General features: G+C 44.1%; 1 protein-coding gene across 16 annotated transcripts in view; it reads left to right on the top strand.

Moving 5' to 3' along the window:
- Positions 1–22746, top strand: part of NTM (neurotrimin) — a gene marked incomplete at its 3' end in the record, with an annotated part of 1328870 nt that overhangs the window by 315437 nt on the left and 990687 nt on the right. For 2 of the 16 annotated variants that reach the window (XM_079930757.1, XM_079930746.1), the window contains exon 1: positions 6475–6705. The exons of the other annotated variants lie outside the window; for them this stretch is intronic. Of the gene's footprint in view, positions 1–6474; positions 6706–22746 lie in introns of those variants that run through there. 16 annotated transcript variants of the gene reach the window in all.

Below are 22746 nucleotides of genomic sequence, written 5' to 3' on the forward strand. Positions count from 1 at the left end.
TTTGTAAAATGTCTGTTCAAACATTTTGCCCATTTTTAACTGAGATTTTGTCTTTTTTCTTTTTAACATCTTTATTGGGGTATAATTGCTTTACAATGGTGGGTTAGTTTCTGCTTTATAACAAAGTGAATCAGTTATACATATACATATGTTCCCATATCTCTTCCCTCTTGCGTCTCCCTCCCTCCCACTCTCCCTATCCCACCCGTCCAGGCGGTCACAAAGCACCGAGCGGATATCCCGGTGCTATGCGGCTGCTTCCCACTAGCTATCTACCTTACATTTGGTAGTGTATACATGTCCATGCCTCTCTCGCGCTTTGTCACAGCTCACCCTTCCCCCTCCCCATATCCTCAAGTCCATTCTCCAGTATATCTGTGTCTTTATTCGTGTCTTACCCCTAGGTTCTTCATGACATTTTTTTTCTTAAATTCCATATATATGTGTTAGCATACGGTATTTGTCTTTCTCTTTCTGACTTCACTCTGTATGACAGACTCTAGGTCTATCCACCTCCTTACAAATAGCTCAATTCCGTTTCTTTTTATGGCTGAGTAATATTCCATTGTATATATGTGCCACATCTTCTTTATCCATTTATCCTATGATGGACACTTAGGTTGTTTCCATCTCCGGGCTATTGTAAATAGAGCTGCAATGAACATTTTGGTACATGACTCTTTTTGAATTATGGTTTTCTCAGGGTATATGCCCAGTAGTGGGATTGCTGGGTCATATGGTAGTTCTATTTGTAGTTTTTTAAGGAACCTCCATCCTGTTCTCCATAGTGGCTGTACCAATTCACATTCCCACCAGCAGAGCAGGAGTGTTCCCTTTTCTCCACACCCTCTCCAACATTTATTGTTTCTAGATTTTTTGATGATGGCCATTCTGACTGGTGTGAGATGATATCTCATTGTAGTTTTGATTTGCATTTCTCTAATGATTAATGATGTTGAGCATTCTTTCATGTGTTTGTTGGCAGTCTGTATATCTTCTTTGGAGAAATGTCTATTTAGGTCTTCTGCCCATTTTTGGACTGGATTGTTTGTTTTTTGGTTATTGAGCTGCATGAGCTGCTTGTAAATTTTGGAAATTAATCCTTTGTCAGTTGCTTCATTTGCAAATATTTTCTCCCATTCTGAGGGTTGTCTTTTGGTCTTGTTTATGGATTCCTTTGCTGTGCAAAAGCTTTGAAGTTTCATTAGGTCCCATTTGTTTATTTTTGTTTTTATTTCCATTTCTCTAGGAGGTGGGTCAACAGGATCTTGCTGTGATTTATGTCATAGAGTGTTCTGCCTGTGTTTTCCTCTAAGAGTTTGATAGTTTCTGGCCTTACATTTGGTCTTTAATCCATTTTGAGCTTATTTTTGTGTATGGTGTCAGGGAGTGATCTAATCTCATACTTTTACATGTACCTGTCTAGTTTTCCCAGCACCATTTATTGAAGAGGCTTTCCTTTCTCCACTGTACATTCCTGCCTCCTTTATCAGAGATAAGTTGACCATATGTGCGTGAGTTTATCTCTGGGCTTTCTATCCTGTTCCATTGATCTATCTTTCTATTTATGTGCCAGTACCATACTGTCTTGATTACTGTAGCTTTGTAGTATAGTCTGAAGTCAGGGAGCCTGATTCCTCCAGCTCTGTTTTGCGTTCTCAAGATTGCTTTGGCTAATCGGGGTCTTTTGTGTTTCCATACAAATTGTGAAATTTTTTGTTCTAGTTCTGTGAAAAATGCCAGTGGTAGTTTGATAGGGATTGCATTGAATCTGTAGATTGCTTTGGGTAGTAAAGTCATTTTCACAATGTTGATTCTTCCAATGCAAGAACATGGTATATCTCTCCATCTATTTGTATTATCTTTAATTTCTCTCATCAGTGTCTTATAATTTTCTGCATACAGGTCTTTTGTCTCCTTAGGTAGGTTTATTCCTAGATATTTTATTCTTTTTGTTGCAATGGTAAATGGGAGTGTTTTCTTGATTTCACTTTCAGATTTTTCATCATTAGTGTATAGGAATGCCAGAGATTTCTGTGCATTAATTTTGTATCCTGCTACTTTACCAAATTCATTGATTAGCTCTAGTAGTTTTCTGGTAGCATCTTTAGGATTCTCTATGTATAGTATCATGTCATCTGCAAACAGTGACAGGTTTATTTCTTTTCCGATTTGGATTCCTTTTATTTCCTTTTCTTCTCTGATTGCTGTGGCTAAAACTTCCAAAACTATATTGAATAAGACTGGTGAGAGTGGGCAACCTTGTCTTGTTCCTGATCTTAGTGGAAACGCTTTCCGTTTTTCACCATTGAGGATGACGTTGGCTGTGGGTTTGTCATATATGGCCTTTATTATGTTGAGGAAAGTTCCCTCTATGCCTACTTGCTGCAGGGTTTTTATCATAAATTGGTGTTGAATTTTGTCAAAAGCTTTCTCTGCATCTATTGAGATGATCAAATGGCTTTTCTCCTTCAATTTTTTAATATGGTTTATCACATTGATAGATTTGCGTATATTGAAGAATCCTTGCACTCCTGGAATAAACCCCTCTTGATCATGGTGTATGATCCTTTTAATGTGCTGTTGGATTCTGTTTGCTAGTATTTTGTTGAGGATTTTTGCATCTATGTTCATCAGTGATATTGGCCTGTAGTTTTCTTTCTTTGTGATATCCTTGTCTGGTTTTGGTATCAAGGTGATGGTGGCCTCGTAGAATGAATTTGGGAGTGTTCCTCCCTCTGCTATATTTTGGAAGAGTTTGAGAAGGATAGGTGTTAGCTCTTCTCTAATAGTTTGATTGAATTCGCCTGTGAAGCCATCTGGTCCTGGGCTTTAGTTTGTTGGAAGATTTTTAATCACAGTTTCAATTTCAGTGCTTGTGATTGGGCTGTTCATATTTTCTATTTCTTCCTGATTCAGTCTCGGCAGGTTGTGCATTTCTAAGAATTTGTCCATTTCTTCCAGGTTGTCCATTTTATTGGCATAGAGTTGCTTGTAGTAATCTCTCATGATCTTTTGTATTTCTGCAGTGTCAGTTGTTACTTCTCCTTTTTCATTTCTAATTCTATTGATTTGAATCTTCTCCCTTTTTTTCTTGATGAGTCTGGCTAATGGTTTATCAATTTTGTTTATCTTCTCAAAGAACCAGCTTTTAGTTTTATTGATCTTTGCTATTGTTTCCTTCATTTCTTTTTCATTTATTTCTGATCTGATCTTTATGATTTCTTTCCTTCTGCTAAGTTCGGGGTTTTTTTGTTCTTCTTTTTCTAATTGCTTTAGGTGCAAGGTTAGGTTGTTTATTCGCGATGTTTCCTGTTTCTTAAGGTGGGCTTGTATTGCTATAAACTTCCCTCTTAGAACTGCTATTGCTGCATCCCATAGGTTTTCGGTCGTTGTGCCTCCATTGTCATTTGTTTCTAGGTATTTTTTAATTTTCTCTTTGATTTCTTCAGTGATCACTTCATTATTAAGTAGTGTATAGTTTAGCCTCCATGTGTTTGTATTTTTTACAGATCTTTTCCTGTAATTGATATCTAGTCTTATGGCGTTGTGGTCAGAAAAGATACTTGATACAATTTCAATTTTCTTAAATTTACCAAGGCTTGATTTGTGACCCAAGATATGATCTATCCTGGAGAATGTTCCATGAACACTTGAGAAAAATGTGTATTCTGTTGTTTTTGGATGGAGTGTCCTATAAATATCAATTAAGTCCATCTTGTTTAGTGTATCATTTAAAGCTTGTGTTTTCTTATTTATTTTCATTTTGGATGATCTGTCCATTGGTGAAAGTGGGGTGTTAAAGTCCCCTACTATGAATGTGTTACTGTCGATTTCCCCTTTTATGGCTGTTAGCATTTGCCTTATGTATTGAGGTGCTCCTGTGTTGGATGCATAAATATTTACAGTTGTTATATCTTCTTCTTGGATCGATCCCTTGATCATTATGTAGTGTCCTTCTTTGTCTCTTCTAATAGTCTTTATTTTAAAGTCTATTTTGTCTGATATGAGAATTGCTACTACAGCTTTCTTTTGGTTTCCATTTGCATGGAATATCTTTTTCTACCCCCTTACTCTCAGTCTGTATGTGTCTCTAGGTCTGAAGTGGGTCTCTTGTAGACAGCATATATATGGGTCTTGTTTTTGTATCCATTCAGCCAATCTGTGTCTTTTGGTGGGAGCATTTAGTCCATTTACATTTAAGGTAGTTATCGATATGTATGTTCCTATTCCCATTTTCTAAATTGTTTTGGGTTTGTTATTGTAGGTCTTTCCCTTCTCTTGTGTTTCTTGCCTAGAGAAGTTCCTTTAGCAGTTGTTGTAAAGCTGGTTTGGTGGTGCTGAACTCTCTCAGATTTTGCATGTCTTTAAAGGTTTTGATTTCTCCATCAAATCTGAATGAGATCCTTGCTGGGTAGAGTAATCTTGGTTGCAGGTTTTTCTCCTTCATCACTTTCAGTATGTCCTGCCACTCCCTTCTGGCTTGCAGAGTTTCTGCTGAGAGATCAGCTGTTAACCTTATGGGGATTCCCTTGTGTATTATTTGTTGTTTTTCCCTTGCTGCCTTTAATATGCTTTCTTTGTATTTAATTTTTGACAGTTTGATTAATATGTGTCTTGGCATATTTCTCCTTGGATTTATCCTGTATGGGACTCTCTGTGCTTCCTGGACTTGATTAACTGTTTCCTTTCCCATATTAGGGAAGTTTTCAACTATAATCTCTTCAAATATTTTCTCAGTCCCTTTCTTTTTCTCTTCTACTTCTGGAACCCCTATAATTCAAATGTTGGTGCGTTTATTGTTGTCCCAGAGGTCTGTGAGACTGTCCTCAGTTCTTTTCATTCTTCTTTCTTTATTCTGCTCTGCAGTAGTTATTTCCACTATTTTATCTTCCAGGTCACTTATCCGTTCTTCTGCCTCAGTTATTCTGCTATTGAACCCATCTAGAGTATTTTTCATTTCATTTATTGTGTTGTTCATCATTGTTTGTTTCATCTTTAGTTCTTCTAGGTCCTTGTTAAATGTTTCTTGCATTTTGTCTATTCTATTTCCTAGATTTTGGATCATCTTTACTATCATTATTCTGAATTCTTTTTCACGTAGACTGCCTATTCCCTCTTCATTTTTTAGGCCTGGTGCCTTTTTATCTTGCTCCTTCATCTGCTGTGTGTTTTTCTGTCTTCTCATTTTGCTTATCTTACTGTGTTTGGAGTCTCCTTTTTGCAGGCTGCAGGTTTGTAGTTCCCGTTGTTTTTGACGTCTGTCCCCTTTGGCTAAGGTTGGTTCAGTGGGTTGTGTAGGCTTCTTGGTGGAGGGGACTAGTGCCTGTGTTCTGGTGGATGAGGCTGGATCTTGTCTTTCTGGTGGGCAAGTCCACATCTGGTGGTGTGTTTTGGGGTGTCTGTGGACTTATTATGATTTTAGGCAGCCTCTCTGCTAATGGGTGGGGTTGTGTTCCTGTTTTGCTAGTTGTTTGGCATAGGATGTCCAGCACTGTAGCTTGCTCGTCGTTGAGTGAAGCTGGGTGCTGGTGTTGAGATGGAGGTCTCTGGGAGATTTTAACCATTTGATATTATGTGGAGCTAGGAGGTCTCTTGTTGACCAGTGACCTGAAGTTGGCTCTCCCACCTCAGAGGCACAGCACTGACTCCTGGCTGCAGCACCAAGAGCCTGTCATCCACACGGCTCAGAATAAAAGGGAGAAAAAGTAGAGAAAAAGAATTAGTAGAAGTAGAAAGAAAGAAGGAAAGAAAGAAAGGAGGGAAGGAAGGAAGGAAGGAAGGAACAAAGAAAGAAAGAAAGAAGGAAAGAAAGAAAGAAACGAGGGATGGAGGGACGGAGGGACGGTGGGAGGAAGGAAGGAAGGAAAAAAGAAAGAAAGAAAGAAGATAAAGTAAAATAAAATAAAGTAAAATATAATAAAGTTATTAAATTAAAAAATAATTAAGAAAAAAAATTTTAAAAAAATGGATGGATAGAACCCTAGGACAAATGGTGGAAGCAAAGCTACACAGACAAAATCTCACACAGAAACATACACATACACACTCACAAAAAGAGGAAAAGAGGAAAAAATAATAAATCTTGCTTTCACAGTCCACCTTCTCAATTTGAGATGATTCGTTGTCTCTTCAGGTATTCCACAGGTGCAGGTGCATCAAGTTGATTGTGGAGCTTTAATCCGCTGCTTCTGAGGCTGCTGGGAGAGATTTCCCTTTCTCTTCTTTGTTCGCACAGCTGCCGGGTTTCAGCTTTGGATTGGGCCCCGCCTCTGCGTGTAGGTCGCCGGAGGGCGTCTGTTCTTCGCTCAGACAGGACGGGGTTAAAGGAGCAGCTGATTCGCGATATCTGGCTCACTCAGGCCGGGGTGGGGGGTGGGGGGCGGGCACGGAGTGCGGGGCGGGCCTGCGGCGTCAGAGGCGGCGTGACGTTGCACGAGCCTGAGGCGCGCCGTGCGTCCTCCCGGGGAAGTTGTCTCTGGGTTCCGGGACTCTGGCAGTGGCGGGCTGCACAGGCTCCCCGGAAGGGAGGTGTGGAGAGTGACCTGTGCTCGCACACAGGCTTCTTGGTGGCGGCAGCAGCAGCCTTAGCGTCTCATGCCCGTCTCTGGCGTCCGCGCTTTTAGCCGCGGCTCGCGCCCGCCTCTGGAGCTCCTTTAAGCAGCGCTCTGAATCCCCTCTCCTCGCGCACCAGGAAACAAAGAGGTAAGAAAAAGTCTCTTGCATCTTCGGCTGCTCCAGACTTTTCCCCGGACTCCCTCCCGGCCAGCCGTGGTGCACTAACCCCCTGCAGGCTGTGTTCACTCCGCCAACCCCAGTCCTCTCCCTGCGCTCCGACCGAAGCCCGAGCCTCAACTCCAGGCCCCACCCGGCCCGGCGGGTGAGCAGACAAGCCTCTCGGACAGGTGAGTGCAGGTCGGCACCGATCCTCTGTGCGGGAATCTCCCCGCTTTGCCCTCCGCACCCCTGTTGCTGTGCTCTCCTCTGCGGCTCTGAAGCTTTCCCCCTCCGCCACCCGCAGTCTCCGCCCGCGAAGGGGCTGCCTAGTGTGTGCAAACATTTCCTCCTTCACAGCTCCCTCCCACTGGCGCGGGTCCCGTCCCTATCCTTTTGTCTCTGTTTATTCTTTTTGCTTTTGCCCTACCCAGGTACGTGGGGGGTTTCTTGCCTTTTGGGAGGTCTGAGGTCTTCTGCCAGCGTTCAGTAGGTGTTCTGTAGGAGTTGTTCCACGTGTAGATGTATTTCTGGTGTATCTGTGGGGAGGAAGGTGATCTCCACGTCTTACTCTTCCGCCATCTTCCCCTCTGGCCTAACATACTCGATTTTGTCTTTTTTCTAAAATTATTATTTATATACTCTGGATATGAGTCCAGTCCTCTGTCAATTACATATATTACAAATATTCCTTTCCATTCTATGACTTAAGTTTTTACTTTCTTAGGTATGAAAACATAAATTCTGAATTTTAACAAGTTTTTACTTTCTTAGGTATGAAAACATAAATTCTTAATTTTAACAAAGTCCATTTTATCCACCTTTTTCTTTTGGCTAGTATTACTTACGTTCTTTTCAAGAAATCGGCCTAAATCAAGGTAATATAGATAGTGTTCTTTTTATCTTCCAGAAACATTGTTTTTTATTTTCGTTAGAAACTGAAATCCATCTGAAATTTGCTTTTGTATATGGTGTGAGGTAGGGGGTAAAAAAAAATTCGTTTTTTCCCACATTGATATTAAATTTATTCAATGTCACTTATTGAAAAGATTATCCTTTCTTCACATCACCACAGTATTACCGTTTTTGTAAACCAAACGACTACATGAGGATTGATTGATTTCTTTCTTTTCCCTAACACAGCCTATTTATTGGCTTTGTAATGACTGATAGTACATTTCTCTTAATGCAGTTATTCCAGTTTTCGGGTCACCCATCCAGCGTGTATGGGATCTGATTTTATCTCGATTGCACCCCTCCTACCATATGGTTGTGGCTTCTTCTTTGTCTTTGGACATAGAATATGTTTTTTGGTAGGTTCCAGTGTTTTTTGTTGATGGTTGTTCAGCATTTAGTTGCGATTTTGGTGTTTTCATGAGAGGGGGTGAGCTCATGTCCTTCTACTCCACAATCTGTGAGAATTTCTTTCTGGTTCTCTATAGTTCTTGTATAATACTATCCTTGCTTAATTAGTGTAGTTTTATAGCTTTGTAATGACTCACGATATCTAGTAATTCAAGTGGGCCAACTTTCTTATTTTTCCAGATAGCCTTGGTTGTTTTTATTCCTGTGTATTCTGATAACTTTAGTATCAGTTGGTCAGTTTCCACCAAAAATTACTGTTGCGATATTGATTAGGATTGCCTGGAATCTGTGCATCAGTTAGAAATGATTTAGCATTTTCACAGTACTGAATCATTGAATCACCATCTATACCATGCCTTATTTCTCCATTTATTTAGAATTTCTTTAATTTCTCTTAGGAATGACTTGTAGTTTTCTGTGCATGTGTACCTTTTGGTTAAATTAGTCCTCGGTGTTTGATGTTATACAAAGTTGTAAATGACAAGTTTTGCAATTTTCATAATTTCATTGTTTGTTGATAGTATATAGAAATATAACTGATTTTTATATAATTAACTTATGTCCAATGACCCTGATAAATCTGCATATTAATTCTAGCAGTTGTTCTCCATAGATTATTTTAAAATTTTCTAGGCTCACCAGCATGCCATCTGTAAATAAGGAAGGTTTTATTTTTTTTCTTTCCAATCATGATACCCCTCTTTTTCTTCCTTATTGCACAGGCTATGAGTTCCAATATAACTTTGAAAAAAGGTAGTGATAATGGTTATCCTTGTCTTGTTTTTGGTCCCAAAGAAAAGTCTTCAAACTTTCATTAAATATTATTGCTGTAACTTTGTTGTTGTTGATAATTGTTATCAAATTAAGGAATCGCCTTTATATTTCTATTTTGGCAACAGTTTAAAAAAATTTATATCATAAATTGTTGTTGGATGTCATCAAGTGTTCTGCATCTAATGAAGTGTTAACAGATTTTTTTCATTTAACTTACATATGTGCTAAATTATATTGATCATTTTGTTTTGATTTCTCAAAACTGATTTTGAAAGAGGTGGTTTTTACTTTTTTGTAATGTTTTTGTCATATTTTGGCAACAAAAGTTATGTTGGTCTCATAAAGCTAGTTAGAAATAGAACTAATCTGCTGTGAAATTCCTCTGTTGGATTTATAATTTCAGGGCTTTTTTTTTCCAGTTTAAGAATTTCTGTTTGATATGTTTATGTATGTGGTGCTTTCTGGCACAATTCTCCATCCAGTCATTCATTTTCTTAAACATATGAATTACAGCTATTTAGAGTTCATTTCTGAAAACCCAAGTCAGTATCCCCTGTGACAGTTTTCTACTGTCTCTTTTCCTTTTGGCTTGTATTTTAATGTGTCTGATAATATACGTTTTTAATTCTAGACCTGGAATATAAAGGATTAGAGAGGCTCTGGATGATGTGATCTTTCTGCAGAGTAGTTCACCTTACTCTCTGGCAGCCAACTAGAGTAGAAATAGACCACATCCATCCAATCAGAGAGTGAGCTAACAAAAGGCAGGGTCCCAGACTGTGAAGCCACCTTCTGAGTCTTTCTCACTCCTAGGGTCTAGCCCTTCAAAGGTTCTGACTGAGACCTGAATGTAATAGATGCCCCCCAGATATTTAGTAAATGAATGAATAAGTGAATGAATGTTGGGAATAGAGGGGAAGAGTAATTGTGATGAACAATGCATAAAAAAAGAAATGTTTCCAAATAGTAAATTAGATTTAAGGACAAAGAGGGAGGGATTATAAATAGCAAAACAGTTTTAGACTGTGTATCACGGTATCACTGATAACAGTCAGTCATTGAGAGCAGGCTTGAGGTGTTTGGAATGGAGACACATAGGAAGAGGCAGGGAAGGTTATGAGTTCTGTTTTAAGTTAGATAACATTGGGTGATATAAGGCAACCCAAGGGCAGACTTACGGTAGACAGTTACAGACATGGGATACAGGTCGAGAGGTGTAGGCTGAAGGAGGGGAAAGACATCGCAGCTACTTTCCAGCCCACAGGTCACAGCATGTGCAAATTTCATAAGATTATATAGATTTGACAGCTGTTTAGAATGTTATTTATGGATATAGCAAGAGAAATTTGGACCCAATAAGAACTAGAACTCAAAAGTTCTGCCTTCTGAAAAGTCCAGTTATGAATTAAGTTCTCTCCGAAGTTCAAAGAGATTTTGAATGAACAAGCAGAAGGTATTTGTTTATTTTTCTGAGAGAAAACTTCTCAAGGGGTTATCTTTTCTGCTCATCTTCCTGGATCCTTTGTAATCTCAGGGCTGCTAAGCATGGTTACAGGGAACACATTCCTTTATAAAAGAAATAATTTTAATGGTTCCTTAATACTCCCTATATAGGCTCCTGGCTATTTGTAAGGTCTTTCATTGGTTAATCCATTCCTGATCTGTGAAGTTGTTCTGTTATTTGTCCTCCTGCATATCTACATATTGATAAAATACATGATTCAGTACCAGAGTAGGCAGTTGAGCTGCAAGACTCACCTAGGTAGCCTACTGACCGTTCTCTTTAGAAAGCTACGGAACCACACAAATCTATTTAGTAACCTACATTTTTCTGTTGTGGGTCTGTATATATTCCTTGGGAGAAATATTCCGGACAGTCACAGTGATGGCTCAGGACTGCATTTCTCTCTTTCTGGGCAATGATGGAGCAGGAATCCATGTATTTGTGGCTTCAGGTGAGCCTCCAGCACGAATTATAGTAATGGTTCCAGGGGCCCGTTAGTATCCTAGAGTCTGTAATAGGTGTTTCTAGTTCTCATGAAAATATTGAACAAACATCAAGGAAAGATGTTTTACAACCTGAAGCTAATGCAAGGGTCGTTACCATTGTTATTAGAAACAATCCAGATGATTTAGCCAAGACCTTTGACAAGGGTGTACACCTGCCTGCCTGTCTGTGGATAACGGGTGGCTGTTTATTACCCATGCTGTTAATTAGGTGAAGGATAAGGCTGGGGATGGGAGGGATGTCCACTCCAGAGCATCTAAATTGGGAGAGGGTGAGCTAAGAGATCACAAGGACTCCGTCACAGATGGCACACTCGGTGCCCAGGTCAAGCTGTGGGCACAGGGACAGCAAGAGACTGCCCTCAGGTCGTCTGGCTGCTTTCCCTCCAAACTCGAATTGCATCTTCTCCCAGAATCCTCCTTAACGTGAACACTGCCAACAGTTTACATCCTTTTTACTATTGTGATACACCCTTGCCATTATTTTGGGCATTTGAGGCTGGTGAAAATCTATGCCTTTCTCCATTCTACCATCACCATTACTGAGTTATCTCTTCCTGATAATACTGGGATTGTGTAACTGCTACAGGAATAACTTGAGCCTCAAGCTGAATCGTGCTTCGGTAAAGTGAGTGAGAAATTCTGGGTCTACTATGCAGTCATTTTTTTAAAATTAAAAAGTAAAATAATACTTATTTAGAAGAGTTTAAAGCGACCAATTTACTTTAATGAACAACTTCAGTAACAAATCAAACAATACCAAAATGTTTGGTAAATGACCAAGAAAAACACATACACATAGACTCACAAGAGCCATGCATTGTTTTTCTTAATGAACTTGTAACCCATGTACCTGTCTCGCAAGCCTGTTCACAGCTAGGCCTTATGTAAAGCCACTTACACACTCCGGAACAGCGTAGCAAGTTTCCGTTGTCTTCTCCACCTCTTACATGTCTCACTCACAGTTGGGAGGTTGAGTCACCGTCCTTGTCTCTTTTTCTTACTGCCTGGACAGTTTCTCCATTCTTACAACACTGTAGCTCATTCTTTTTTTTTTTTTTCAGTACGCAGGCCTCTCACTGCTGTGGCCTCTCCCTTGCGGAGCACAGGCTCCGGACGCACAGGCCCAGCGGCCATGGCTCACGGGCCCAGCCGCTCCGCGGCATGTGGAATCCTCCTGGACCAGGGCACGAACCCGTGTCCCCTGCATCGGCAGGCGGACTCTCAACCACTGCGCCACATAGCTCATTCTTGAGCCTGTCTTCTCATTGCTTGGTGGTTGGACGATTATAAATACCAACAATAACCGACAAGTTCACTAATACTTTTTGAATTCTCTTTATTATATGTCAGATCCATTTCCTAATGCTTTAAATGCATTATCTAATTTAGCATGCCTAGGAAGTCAGTTCCTAGTTTGGGGATGGATGGAGTCTCGTGGAGATAAGATAACTGGCTGTCCCCACAGTGAGAGAGAGCACCATTGGGGTTGCACATACCTCATCCTTTCTCTGAATATCCTGAGACCATAGTAAACCCTCAAACTTTGATGTGTCGGCAGATCACCAGTGAATTTTGTTACAATGCAGATTCTGATTCTGGGAACTGGGATGGGGCTAGGATTCTGCATTTTTAACAGGCTCCCTGGGGAGGTGCTGCAGCTGGTCCTGGATCAACACTGAGTGATAAGGCCCAGATGGAATTCCTTCTTCCTTGAGGAAGGGGTGGGGGTCGGATACTTGGAGGGTATCCTCACATCATCTAAGATCTGAAAGCGTCTCTTCAACTCCATCCCATTGCATTTTCCAAGTCCCAGAGGGAAATAAATTCAGTCTTTTCTTTTTCTCTGTTTCCATTTCAACGGACTATCCCTGTGGACGTCCACAGGGAAAGCTTTCTGTGTTGCAGGGGGTCTAGTGCAGGCCATTGCCCCTCTGTTTTTCAGCAAACACCCTTGGATGATGAGTTGCTATTGGATAGGAGCAAAACTTTTGATCTTCTGAGAAAGTCACTCCATTGTTTGCTTCAAAAATGCCCCGAGGCTGCCAGTTCCCCCAGTTGAGGCTTTAAACTTATGATGGCCATTTATCTATTTTCAAGCCTTTTAAATTCCTTCTCATTCGTGTGATTTGGGACAGGGGACAGGGCAGCACCTGAATGGCCACTACTCGCCATTCATTATCCAATAGATCTCTATTAAGCCAAAGAATTTTTTCCCAATTGTTTCTTTCCTTCTAGGGATAAAGACCTCTTTTCACCCATTATGCCTCTGATCATTTTGCTGCCCTTTTCTGAAACTTCACTTTGTTGGGTCTGCTTCTTTGAGGCAAAGATGATCAAAGCAGCTCTAAGCACGCCAGCAATTTTTACAATAAATAGCATTTTCTGGGTTATTTTTCATTCCCATTTTCATGCAGCTCACTCACCTTGCTTGTTCTTTAAACTGTCCCTGTGCATTTTCTATGGCTTTATATCAAACAGAAAAGTCACTTCAGATTACATCAGAGTACTTGCCCCTACCGTGAATTCGCTTTAACTTAATGTTGAGGTTGGAGAAATTCAGTAAATTGTGTTCTCCACAATGGTTTCCTTTTCCTTTTTTTTTTTCCTTCTTCCTGGACTTTATTGGAAGCATAGTGGTCTGCCCTGACCAGAAGTAAATCTGAGAAGAATTGAGAATTTAAGAGTTTTTCAAGCCTTTATCCAATCATAGCCATTCCAGTCAGCAAGATAGTGTTCCCATAGCCTGTGTTCTTCTCACTTTCTGGGTCTTCCCAGTGGATAATTAATCACCTACTAATGGCATCTATTTCTGCTTTTCCAACTCCAACTCACTCTTACTACTATGACTACTTGCTACCATTCCTATTAAAGGCTAAAATTTCCTGAACACGTACTATGTGCCAGGCACATTTTAAGAACATCACACATGTTAACTCTATACCACTCAGTAGGTGGGTTCAATTATTATTCCACTTTACAGATGAGGAAATCAAGGCCCAGAGAGGCCCATGGTCAGACCAGGATCACACAGCTAGTAAGTGGAGGAGGTGGGATGGAACTCAGGCGCTCTGGCTCTGGAGACCCAAATTTTTACCACCAATCTCCTTACTATGTAATAGTCAGTGCATTCAGTGCTTTATACACATGAATTAAATTTCAGTAATAGTATGCCTTAGTTGAGGAACTCCACATTTCATTTAAAACTAAATATATCTCAGTCCTTCAGAAAGAAGTATTGATTAAAATAAAGGAGTAAGCAAAGTCCAGAGACTCCATCTACAAATCATAAGGTCAATGCCATGCTTGTCACAGTTGATACTTATGGGTTTACCTCTTGCAGGCTCCGTATAGACACTGAGTACCTTGAGGGCAGGAGGTGAGTTTTATTCATCTAGGAATCAGCCTGCAGTGGTCCCTAAGGAAGTTCTACGCACTCTTCTCTCTATGGCTGTGGAACTGATGCAAGGCTGCGTGGTATCTGGGGGTGAGTCTGGGGGGCTGGGTGTGAGCACCCTGGCTGGGCTCCTTCCCTCATTGCTTGGCTCTGGAAGGTTGCTCCACATAAATGCTATTTTCTCTGACTTTTCTCTTCTCTCTGTACTCTGAGCAATCTTCCCTCTGCTTGTGCCGGCCACATTTTGCAGCTTCCTCTGGCTAAACGTTTTTGTCCTTAGAGGGGAAAAAGCTGAATTCTGGCTTCCATGTCACTGTTGACTGTACAGAGCTGGAGGGCAGAGTTCACTCTCCCTCCAAATTCCTTTTATGCCTATAATTCAACACACTGTCACCATCAGGATTAGACAACTCCCATTTGGTCAACCCAAGAAATCAATTCCATTGACTTTGTTCCTTGTGACCTAGTACACCGGCCTAAGAGAGGTTCTCCCAGACTGCTTGATATCCTGAAGCTCTTATAGGTGACAAGGACCATTGTCCCCATCCCACATTATATACCCACCTTACATCCCTGATGGGTGTGGGATTAGTCAAGACATCTGAGTTTTCCCGGTCATACCTTCCATGTCCCTCAATATTTAGAGAGGTTGATACTTACCTTGTAAGGTCCTCAGTTGATGAGATTTCACAGGTAAAATGCCAAACACAACACAAGAACACAGTAATCATTTTAACAAGTGCTGCATGCCCCTTCCTGTTGTTTCTCTAATTCCCTCTCTTGTCTCTATTTCATCTTCACACTAAACTCTGAGCGGAGAGAGTAGACTTTGCTGTATTTGTATAAAGAAAGTGAAACTGAGGCCAAGAAAGACTTGCCTACAGTAACAGTTCAAGTCACAGGCCCAACACCTCACTCAGTAAGAATTGACCAGGGCAGCTTTTATTCTCAGTAAAGTATATTCACTCTCTGTAGTGGGGAATTTGGGTTCTAGGAATCCAAATGCAAATACAAAATCATACCAGCAAGCGTTTAAAATAAAATGGTAACAATAACGATGACACTGGCATTCACGTAGTGAATTTGTTTACTGGCTGTGTTGTACACAGCATGTTTATAGGTCTCTTTCCAAACGCACTTCAGCTGAGTACCATTTCAGTGGTGTAGTAGAAGGTAGCATCAGTAGGAACTCTCAGTTACAAGTGACAGAGGTTTATTTTATACTTTGTTATAACAAAGACATGGTGGTAGGCAGTGGCTCATGTTGGTTCAGCAGCTCAGTGATGTTAGGGCTCAATTCAGCCTGTATGTAATTCTATTCATCTCCTCAATGTCATAAGATGGCTGCAGCAGCACCAAGAATCAAGTCCTACATTCCAGTTAGGAAGCATGGAGCAGCGCAGGGCATTTCTCTTACCAGGGCGGAAAACCCTTCCCTTTTACATCTCTTTGACTAAAATGGAATTAATGTCCACCTCTGGATTAGAGGCTGAGCTCACGTTTCCTAAAATCAAAGGGTCCCCTAAACAAATGTGGGGTGAGGTTCTGCCTGTTAGCAAGGAGAACTGGCTTTTAGGAAGGCAGTTAGCAGTGCCTGACATAAAAGAACATTGGCCTACAAGGAAAATGAGCAAGAGGTCAGTTCTTTTTCTCCCACTGGCTAACTGATGCGCGTTGTAAAATCCTCATGTCTCTGCTCACCTGCAAACTAAAGACAATAATAGAATACTTCGCAAAGGGATGCAGTGAGGAAATATACGTATGCAGAAATGTTCTGAAGATTAAAAAGTACTGTGAAAAGCAAATTATTATACTTAGAACATTTTTTTTCATTTGGGGGAATATTAGAGGGCATAAAACTGTCTTTTCCTGATGGAAGTCACAGCCAAGTAGGAAACCCAAGCTGCTCATGTATGAAATTTGAAATAATCTAAGGTTTAACTCTAAACTCAACACAACAATAGCAGAGTTATTACCAGTAGTGTAAAGAGACAATAAAAAGTGATGGTTAAGACTTAAGGATTTGTATGTTACATATACCTGAGCTGAAGTCCCTATTCCAGCACATCTTAGCTGTGTGATCTTGGGCAATTCACTTATCTTTTGAGTCCCACTTTCCTTATTTTTAAAACAGAAAAAAGTTCCTTCCCCACAATGCTTTTGAGGTTTTAAATCACATGAAAATATACACAAAATAGTTAGTACAGCGTCTGGCAAAGGAGATGAACTCAGAAAATGTTAATTAATGAATAGTAATATGTGATTTACTAGACATTTCTCTTCCCTCCAACCATTCCCCCATCCGTTATGGAACCAGGTGCCCCTGTCTCCCTGGGAGATCACTGTCTTTTACCATATTGAACAGGTCCTGAATGATCTCAGTCCTCACGCAGGGTCCCTGAAGCTCCAGATTAACCTTTTTCCCCGGATGATTATTGACAATTTACCCTTAGTCTTTGCTTCCTGCCTCTTAACTGATTTTGGATTTGCAATGAGACTGTGCTTCTAGCCCTGAGTTTGCAAATGAACTCATTCCCTTCTTTGCCTGAATCTTGGCCTCTTGTTACATTGAGTGAAAATGACCCAAACTGAATTTTTCCCTGGCCTGGAAGAGAGCAGGGAATGAGAGATGGGAAAATGTCAAGTGATCAGTCAGAAATAGGGAGACCCCCTTAAACAAGGTCTCCTCTGTCTCTGATCCATGAATGCAGTTCAGAATTTTGGGAGAAAAGGAAGAAGATGACCAACTGTCATGGGTTTGGGGCATGATTCTTTCCATCTTAAAAAAAAGTATTTAACACGTGAACACTATTATTTGGAGACTTAGTTTGGGGCTGTTTCACTTGTCAGAAATGTAATCAGGAATTGAACTGCTACAGTAGCACACTGCAATTTAAATTAGAATTGCAGGAGGGCTAGACCACAGGGAACAGGATTTTAACCCTTGATGGTTACAGGGAAGGCTGTGTAGACCCCTTCTCTGCTGTAAAACAGGACAGGATTTTAGGTGATGTCAGTTGCTGTCTGTCTCAGCCATCTCTCAGCTGTTGCCACGCATTCATCCTAACGTTAGTGCATTCTTCCCTCCTCCCCTCCTATGCCACACCAGGCTAGAGAAGGCAGGACACCGCAAGCTCAGACCTGTGGGCTGGTAGGGTCTGCAGAAACCTTTGAATGATCGATGGACTCAGGACAGGCCTGCAGCCCTCAGGCGCCCACCAAGTTGCAGCTTCCTACACACGGTTCACTCTGGAGACCTGGACGTACCGGTGTCCCTCTTGGAGCTGCTGCTTAACTGGGTTTTGTGCCTGCTTTTTCTTACAAACCCCCTTCAGCAATGGCTGAAAATGGACCACAGTTCCCCAGCACCGAGTCGGGTCCTGCTGCAGGTTGATGGTCCCCTGTGCCCGGAAAGCCCAGAAGCCCAGGGGCCAGCCACTGCCCTGAGCCCTAGTGGGACCTTGCACAGGTCGGCCAACCTCCAGTGGCCAGTCCCCAGATCGCATCAGCTTCCTGTTCTCAGCGTCCCCTCTGCCACCCTCCTCCCCAGGACCCCCCAGAACTGAAGACTGGGTGTGCTCTGGAGCCAGTCCACCTGAACTGTAAACATGACATTTTTCTGCATGAACTTTCAGATACCACCCAGTTCCACTTTCCAAGCTGGGCTACCAAACCCCAGGGGTATCAGCAGTGGCCTCTTGCAAGGTATTGGAACAAATATATCCGGTTCAAATCCTGACTCTGTCACGTACTGTGTGTCCTTGGGTAAGTCACCACCTTCTCTGAGCACCCACCTCCTCATCTGGGGATGGAGATAACGAAACCTCACCGTGCAGTCACTCAAGTAACACGCTCAGAACCACACCTGGCGCTGAGTAAGTGACAATACAAAGTACCTGTGATATGGAAGGCAAACCTTTGTTATCCTGTGCCTTCAAGTGGCAGTACTTGACTGCAATTTTTTTTAAAAAATGGTTTTAAACCGTAAAACAAACATGAACTCACTGTGAAGCAGAGTACAACATCCACATAAATTTTTAAGATAAAACAGGTGCCTTCCAGAAACTTCCATGCTTGTTGTATACTGCTTCAGGCTCCCCCTCTGACAGCCCCGGGGGGAGAAGCTCTTTCCTCTGCTGTTCGAGGTATTTCAAAGACCTGAGCAATAAACAATAAAGCTTAAGTCAGAAAGAGAAGAACGCAGGCAATTTGTGGGGAGCAGGTCCCTGTGTGAGCTATGGATAATGATTAAGGAGATTCAGATGGTTCTGGGCTGTTTTCACAATAGACAGTTACCGCTATATCCTTCATCAGCCCCTTCCAGCCCTTCCTATCAAGCAAACACTCCCATCATGGCTGTAGAGGAACCGCCCAAGTTGTAATCTGGAGAGAAGCTCGGTTAGGAAACTTTGTGAGCAGAGATGTTTCTTAAGTTCTTTGCAACTCAGTTTCCTCATCTGGAAAATGGGTGGGTAATTCTTATCTCACAGAGCTGTAGTGGAAGTAGATACGTGTCGCTAAATTTTCTAGCACATTTCCTGGCCCTTCCCAGCATCCCTACTCCTGCTGCCTCGGCCCTGACCGCCTCCACCCCTGACCTGTGCACAGCGATGGCCTCCTCACTGGTCCCCCACCACACCCCCTGCCCCTGCCTCCACTCACCCCAGGGCAGCCAGAACGGTCTCTGAAGAACTGAGCTGCCCCTAGAACAGCTCCTGGGTGGACGGAGCGGAGCAGGTGGACGAGTCGGTTGTAGCTGAGCTCCCGTTGCACACAGGACGCCCTTTGGTGGACTCCCTTCCCACCGCTGCACGGGTCTGGCTGTGGCAGGGATCCACGGCAGTGACCAACAACCCTCCATCTGCCCACGGTCTGCAGAGAAGCCCAGCCTTGCCTGCACCGTCTTCTAGCTGCACACGACTTAGAGAATCACGCTAAACCAAAGACTGAGATTTGCATACGGGCATGAGGCCAAAAAAAAATGAAAAATAATAAAAAATAAAAGAATTTCTCCCTAAGCAGGAAGCCACACAGCCCATAACTGGGGTAGGTATCTAAGGTGCCAGGACTCTGCTGCCCAGTGACACTGCAAACCAGCTTTTTCATCATAAGGGAATGAGCTGCCAATGATTTTCATAGCTTGATTAACACTCTTCAAACTGATCTCCATTGGGTGCAGAAGTGAAGCCTGGGGAAGATGGATGTTTCCTATTACTTGATGTAATGACTGTGAGGCAGGCTAATGAAATCTTTACAGCCCGAGTTTATAGGAAAAACCCAACAAACACAGATCAATACCTGAGTTACAGTTGGAATGCATTGATAAATGGGCGACAGGCTGTGGGCCTGGCCTCCGCATAGGAAAGGACTGCGGGGAAGAGGGCTTGGGGCTTGTTGAGACAGAGCTGGAGATAAAAAAGATGAAGGAGAAGGGTCCATCGGCTGGACTGATGGCGCCTAAGGGTGCTGGGAAGAGGCTATGATCTGAGCGTCTGGATGTCAAGGGAAAGAAGCACCAGATGCCCAGGAGGTGAGAGTGAGGGAGAGAGGAGGGCGTCTACCCAGTTGGCTTTGCGGTGAAGTCATCGGGTCCAGAAGTGAGTGATGGTGGATGCTCGTGGCCAATGGCGACCCGCCTTTGGGTCATGATGAGAACGGGCAGACTGTCCCTTCTGCTAATTAAAACCTCACCCCCACTGTTTCCGTTCCTAGCGCTCATTAAGATTTCCTTGCCATGCTGCAGACATCCTTTTGTTTCCTGAGTCCTGGGATCAGACCCCCGGCCAGGAAGGCCAGCGCGTGTGCTCAGCTACAGCCTCTGTCCTGCTGCCACTCAGAAGCCACCCTGGGGCAAGGTGACACCAACTGCTGGCCAGGGCCAGCTAAGAAAGTCTCAGCTTCTGACACACTGCCCATTCATTTTCTCAGACAGCATTCCTGGGCACAGCTTGTGGCTCAGGGAAGGAATGCAGGCTGGAAAAATTCATAGCTCTGGCAGAAAACCCTTCACCTCCTCCACGTTCTTAGCCTCTGCTTACGTTTGCTGCAGTGGAGGCTGCGGTGGCCGCCCTCTCCCCAAGCCGCTCGCTGACTCCCCCGCCCCCTCTCGACTGTGTTCATTGTCTGTGTGGCCCAGGAGAGGGATTTTTGTGTGTCTTCTCCTTGCTGTGTCCCCAGCTCTGAGCATCCCTGTGTTAGCAGCCCACCGCAGACAGGTGTGTTGGGTGCACGGGCCTGTGACAACAGACGGGGAGTCCGCAGTGAGAGACAGATAGGAGCCTGCCCAGCAGGAGGCTGCTGCCAGTGACCAGCCGGGCCTCCAAGGATCTGGGCTGTGGTCCTAAAGCCCACGGCCTTTCCCCATCACTCGGCTGCATCCCAGAGAAGATTCCAGGCCTCACAACTAGCGGAGCTGGCCCACAGCCTCCAGGCACGGGACACGTGGCCAGAGACTCATGCGGCACATGCCAGCACGTTCACGGCCGCAACCTCGCTGGGCGGTAATGAGAACCACCTGCTGCAAGACAAAGGCAGGAAGAGCAGAGCAGCCCGGCCGTGGGCTGGAAATAGCTGCAGGGCACAGCAGCAGGCTGGCTGGGCACAGGCGGGAGGCCAGGGGCCGGGCGCACCCTCTGTAGCCGGGGCCCGGGCACAGAGCCCAGGAGACGGCGCTTCCTCAGGACCTCCGGCCTTGGCCTGACAAAGGGAAACGTGAGCTAGCACGTGTGAGCTTTGAACGCGTGTCACACACTGTGCTCCTCGCCTCTCTACGCTACACTTGATTTGCTACTTAAAATAACTCTGCGCGACGGATCTCACTCCCGTCCTGCAAATGAGGAAACTGAGGCTCGAGCAGGCCACCCTCTGGGCAGTGGGGCAGGTGGCTCAGGAAAGGAGCGCAGCCCCCGGGCTGGACTGCGCGGAGCTGGGGCCCCGAGGCACCAAGGGAGGTGGCTGCTGCCACCCTGCAGATGCTACGCTTCTTCCTGGGAGCACTCCTGTCTCCCCACCCCGACTCCACCATGACCCGCGGCTCAACCTTTGAGGTCAGGGAAACCATCACATCTCTGACACCCTCCCCAGCCTCGCCCGTTAGACCCTGTAATTGCAGAACCGGACCTGATGCCTAGCATGCTGGCGCCTGGCTGGTCGGGGCTCAAATATTCAATGGCACACAAATCAATGACTAAAAAAAGGTCTAGAGCAGCACCGCCCAATAGAACCCTCGGCAGGGACAGAGGGGTACTTTAGTCCGTGCCACCCAGGGCAGCAGCCTCTGGTCACAGGTGGCCCCGTCTGTCGTGTTGGACATCACGTCTAGAGATGCGGGCTTTCTCTGCTTCCACCACTGCTGCCACCTGCCAGCTCGTTTAGTCATGACGATGTCGAGGATGGAGACCCAGCTGATTCCACTCTTGGGTGGATCCAGCTTCTCAGAACATGACGAGCTCATCTTGAAATATCTTTGGGGAACTTCCTCCATGTCCTTTAGCTGTCGGTCCCAGCTAGCCACCAGGATCATAATTTTTAAAAAGCGTGAGGATTCGGCTCTCCACGGGCCCCAAAGCCCTCTCTGACAGTAAGGCAGGCTTGTTCAGCAATTCAGAGGACCATTTTGGGTCCATTTTGCGTCTCAGCTCATTGCCAGGGGAAGCCGACCACAGAGACAAAACCCGGGTGTTAGCAGGCTGGGGGGCTTTTGGGTGGAGATTGTGGTACAGAGCGGGTAGCAGCCAGACCGAAGGCATCTGCGGGGGAGCAGTTTAGCATCTCCCAGGGTTCAAACACCAGGGCACGCCAACAGCCACCCCAGGACCTGGTGCAGCGGGAACAGATGGCCACTTGTTTAGAATGATCTGTTCTTCCTTCCAGAGCACGTGGGACCTACCTGAGAGTTGAACAAGGATCAGGGATGACAGGTGGCAGGAGTTTTGGTCTCAGACTGTAGACGGAGCCGTGAGCCCAGCTCTGAAGGGAACATAATCTAGCTTCCTGCTCTCCAGTGTGGTTTTGGGGAGAAAGCCAGGTGGATCAATGGCCCCTGGGTGATTGGAGGCCCCCGGGTTTAAATGGCAGAATCACCATGTTTCCCAGTTAGGCCGAGCTTCCAGGGGAGGCGCCAGCTTGGGGCACCTCGTGGCTCAGTCCCCACTGACCTGAGACCTCGCTCTTGGAGAAGTCTTTCAAAGATGCTCTCTGGGAAATGAAGAAGATGTGATTGTGGCTCTCACCCAACCCTGGGGCGGTGGGGGGGGGGGCCTGGGTTCTAGGTGTTAGTGGTTTACGGGAATGTTGAGCGTAGCAGGGAGAGACGGGGGAGGCCAACAGTCCTCCAAGTTGTGCTGGGACACGAGACACGGTGGATGTCATATGCCTGCTGCACCCCAGCCCCGTGTGTCTCTGCCATGCATCCCCCCACCCTGGGCCAGACACACTTCCCACCCAGGAGCGCTGCTTCTTCTTCCTTCTTTCTTTCTTTCCTGTCCCAG

The sequence above is a fragment of the Stenella coeruleoalba genome (genome assembly GCF_951394435.1).
Source record: "Stenella coeruleoalba genome assembly, chromosome: 8".
Taxonomy (NCBI): Eukaryota; Metazoa; Chordata; class Mammalia; order Artiodactyla; family Delphinidae; genus Stenella; species Stenella coeruleoalba.